Below are 4,732 nucleotides of genomic sequence, written 5' to 3' on the forward strand. Positions count from 1 at the left end.
CTGAGCATTTTTTAGCTTTTTCATAATATAATATATAATATAATATAATATAATATAATATAATATAATATAATATAATATAATATAATATAATATAATATAATATAATATAATATAATATAATATAATATAATATAATATAATATAATATAATATAATATAATATAATATAATATAATATAATATAATATAATATAATATAATATAATATAATATAATATAATATAATATAATATAATATAATATAATATAATATAATAAATGTGTTTAAATAAAATATATTTATTTTATTTATTTATTTATAAATAATATGAATAAAACAATATATTTCATATTTTCATATAGGCCTATATTTCTATTGTAAGTGAATTCCTTGAGTTGATCAGCGTTACATCCACTGCTCCCTTCTTGCGGCCGGAAGAGGGATGTGATGTAAAAATCCCATTGGACCGTTCTTTGCTTCTCCTCCTGCAGCGGATCTTCCGATGCATTGTAACAGTGAACATTAACTCTTGAACACAATGCCTCGACATCTGTAATGGCGCGTTTACTTTCGGATGTGACTTCGGTGGAATAAAGGATTGTCAGGATCCCGAAAACAGGTATTTAGTCAGTTTAAAGCGAAAGAGAGGGACGTTTCTGAAGACAAACTGAAGTTGTTGATTTTTCTGAACTCTTTGTTGCGATTGAGAAACACTTGCGTTCAGACAGATCAGATGTGTGTTGCTGTTGAACTCAAGGGGATTCATAGATGTTTGAAAATTTGCATTGTCAACTTTGGACGCTTTTGTTAGACATCAGGTTTATAATCTTTCATTTACAATCTATTGTGTGAAAAAGTTTGAAGTCATTGACAATATCATGCACATGGTGCTTTTTGATGTTTTTATGGGGTTATATCGGTAGAATGGTGAAGTGTTTTGTGGCTGTTATTTCACGTAATGTCTGTTAAAGTTGCTGCTTTGTGTTTTTATTTGTCTCATTGACGAGAGCTTTATAAATCAGGCCGCAGTGCGCATGTCTTACTTTTAACTACAAGAACGGATTGCTGTTACCATGACTACCGCTAAAAACTTAGATGTTTTATTATAGATTTTGCACGATTGATATCCGATTCGTGAACGAATCGTTTTCTGAGTTGGTTCACTAACCGGTCTGAACGATTCGTGCGCGAATCTGACTGAATCAGTACGAGCGCTTAAGGGGCTGTTCACATGTCGCGCCTAAAAACGCGTGGAAAACGCTAGGCGCGCCGCTTTCTGCTTTTTTTCCACAGCGTCGGGCGCTTGCGCTCCAGAGGCGTCTGCCGTTGCTAAGCAACCATGACCTGCGCTCTCCATGAAGACATGGGAGTTTCAGCAAAGGATAAATGGATTTGCAGCACTAAAAATCGCTTGCAGTAGCTCTGCTACTAAATTTATTTAAAAATGGCTATCCCTGTACAGCTATGATCAGCTGTTCCTTCATCTTGGCTGAGCTTTCAATGTTGTTACGGGAAAGGATGAAGCTGATTGGTTGGTTTTTGTCACATGACCCGCGGTGCGCTTTTGGCATTCTGAAAAGTTGAAATGTTTTTATCTCGATGCGGCGCAGACGCTCCTGGAAAAAATGAGCACGTCGCACCGCATGCGCGTCGCGACCACGTCGCGACCGCGTCGCTTCCATTATGAGCGCGTCTGCCACACGTCTTCATTTGAAATAACGAACTTGAGCGTGCAAAAAACACGATATGTGAATGGCCCCTAATAATTCCATTCTCAAATGAATCGTTAAATAGAAAAAACGTCTATTTCAAATATGTTAAGTCGGATAATTGCGAGTCGGACAACTCGTTTACTTATTGAGCTGAGAATCGAATCTTTCAGATATGTCCGATTCATAATTCCTACCTTCTGATAGTTTAAGTTTGAAGTAGTTTTAAAAGCTTGCAGTCTGAAAGTTTTCAGTTTGAAAGTTAAAATAGTTTTAAAGATTAAAGTTTAAATGTTTTCAAGGCAATACAGTCTATCAGAAAAATAGATATAAAACATATTGCTAGGGTACCTGGTAGGGATGTAACGATTACCGGTTTGACGAAAAATCATGATAAAAAAACAGACCGAATTTGCATGCCCTGCTGTAAATTTTGACCGGTTGATAAAAAACAAGCTGTGGATTCTACACATTTAAACAATTCAGATAGGTTATCTAGAATTATTTATGGAGCAGATAAAATACATATAATCGCTTATTAATCAATTATCATTTCGACTTATATCTTTTCTTTATTTAAAAGGCTGAAATGTGAGGTTTACCATTTTATTAAACTTTTTCAAAGCTTTATTTGAACATTTACATTAGATATTTCAACATGCTATTAAACTGTTGTCAGTCAAGTTGTCATTTAAAATCCGAACATCTAGCATGTTGTTAACATGTTTTTAGCATTATTAGCATGTTACTAGCATGTTGCTAGCATGATTAGCATGTTTCTAGCATTATTAGTATGTTGCTAGCACAACTAGCATGTTGCTAGCATGATTAGTATGTTACTAGCATGTTTCTAACATGTTGTTAGCATGATTAGGAAGTTACTAGCATGTTTCTAGCATGATTAGCATGTTACCTGGGAGCCTGGGAGACCAGCCAAAGCAGCCAATCAGCTTAGGCTGGTTTTTCAGTAGGGAGTTTTTAAGCTTGGCTATGGCAGTAGACAACTTAAAAACACCATGAGTCTCATTGTATAAAGGTTTTCACACCCTCAATGAAAGTCTATGAGATTTTAGGTGGTTTTGATAGTCTGGTTTACGAAAACCATAAGTCGGATCAGTTAGAAAAGACCTGAGTTTGGTGGTTGTAGCTTGAAAGCTCTAGGAGGAGATAGTGTTTAAATTTTGGCTCAGAAGAATAATAATAAGTTTAAATAGTAGATCAGTAAGTTGGCTTTCTCAAGCCAACTTAATAATGTGGTATACATCTGGAACAGAAGATTTATGTACAGATTTGTGCATTATTTACTGTATATATACAGCTGAATAAATACAAAATATGTATATGTATTTACATAATACTTGAGAGAGAGGCAATAATTAGTTATTATGAAATTAATTACAGAAGACAGGTGGTAATTTCTGTGTTAGCTGCTTAAGCTGGAGATGGCATGTGGGAAAATTTGCTGGCTGACCCAAACCAGACAGTTATAGAAGTGCACAGAACCAACTCAATAACAGCTGAGTAAAACTGTGTCATCTGCGCCTGCGGAAGGTTGAACTTTTTCAGTTGACAAAGGAAGTACAACCTCTGCCTTTTTCACAATGGAGTCAATGTGATTGAGGGTGAACTTTAACTGGTGTGTATTAGAAACATTCATCACTCTCATTGACTATTGATTATTAGGAATTAGTGATAGATTGATAGGTTGCTGCTTTGAAAAGTGAAAGATCTATGATTTGTACCTGAGAATCCGAGGCATTTCATCTCTTGAGTTTAATCTTTGGAAAGCCGGTTATAACAGCGATTTCCTCTGCTTTTTATTAAGTGTGCTGTTTTTCTTTCTCCTGTGATGCAAGAAAGTGTTGTATGCCAGAGCAGAGGTCAGATGTTGCAAAATGCCTTGAGCGTAAAATATCATACATTTTCTCATGCTCGCAGCTCTTGTTTCTGTCTGTGTCTGATTATCAGGCTCTCTGTTCAACGTTTATCTCTGAAAGTTACTGCAGACCGTAACGCTTGACAGTATCGGCAACAATCCGATTGCTGAAGCCATTTTGAGGTCAATGAAGAAATGGCTTCGGGTTATGTCATAATGGTTGGGGATGCAAGAGAGGATGTTTGTTATAGAAGCAGTATGAATTTAAAGTAGAGGTTGAGTGATATTTAAGTACCAAATTAGATGATGAATTACAGTGAAGCCTTATACACTAATGGCCAGCAAATACTGTACATAGAATACAAGTCAAGCTCATTGTTTACAATTTAGATTTCCCAGAAATAAGAAGAAATGATGCTGTTAGTCTAGTCTTGAAAATGTGTAGTTTTGCACATCCCTATTCTATTGCGGGCTGGTGTGTTTTCTGGGGCCAGTATATATATAATTATATATATATATATATATATATGAGTACTTCTATTCAGAAAGGATGCATTCAGTTGATCAGAACTGACAGTAAAGGCATTTATAACATTACAAAATAGTTATATTACAAATAATTGCGGTTCTTTTGAACTTTCTATTCATAACAGAAAAATTGTACCACAGTTTCCACAAAAATATTAGGTAACACTAATATTGATAATAATAAATGTTTCTTGAACAGCAAATCAGCATATTAAAATGATTTCTGAGGGATCATGTGACACTGAAGACTGGTGTAATGATGTTGAAAATTCAGCTTTGCATCACAGGAATAAATTATATTCAAATAGAAAACAGTTATTTTAAATCATAATAATATATATACAATAATATAATATAATAATGTAATAATATATTGAATTAATATAACAGCTTATTTATCTCAGAAGAATTCAATGAGATATGTCTCATAAGACTTATAAGACTTTATTTTATTTTATGCATTTGACAGACAATTTTATCCAAAACAACTTACATTGCATTCAAATTATACATTTATCAGTTAATGTATTCAGAAACATCTAAATATGAGACTTCTAAACATTACAATCTATAGGTGCATCTCAATAAATTAGAATGTCGTGGAAAAGTTCATTTATTTCAGTAATTCAACTCAAA

General features: G+C 33.9%; 1 protein-coding gene across 3 annotated transcripts in view; it reads left to right on the forward strand.

Moving 5' to 3' along the window:
• Positions 1–461: 461 nt before the first annotated feature.
• Positions 462–4,732, forward strand: part of LOC107667359 (discoidin domain-containing receptor 2-like) — a 52,821-nt gene continuing 48,550 nt past the window's right edge. For all 3 annotated transcript variants that reach the window (XM_016458992.1, XM_016459000.1, XM_016459010.1), the window contains exon 1: positions 462–602. The gene's annotated coding sequence lies outside the window, so the exon portion shown is untranslated. The remainder of the gene's footprint in view (positions 603–4,732) is intronic.

This window comes from Sinocyclocheilus anshuiensis, unplaced genomic scaffold (assembly GCF_001515605.1).
Source record: "Sinocyclocheilus anshuiensis isolate Anshui unplaced genomic scaffold, SAMN03320099.WGS_v1.1 scaffold373, whole genome shotgun sequence".
Taxonomy (NCBI): Eukaryota; Metazoa; Chordata; class Actinopteri; order Cypriniformes; family Cyprinidae; genus Sinocyclocheilus; species Sinocyclocheilus anshuiensis.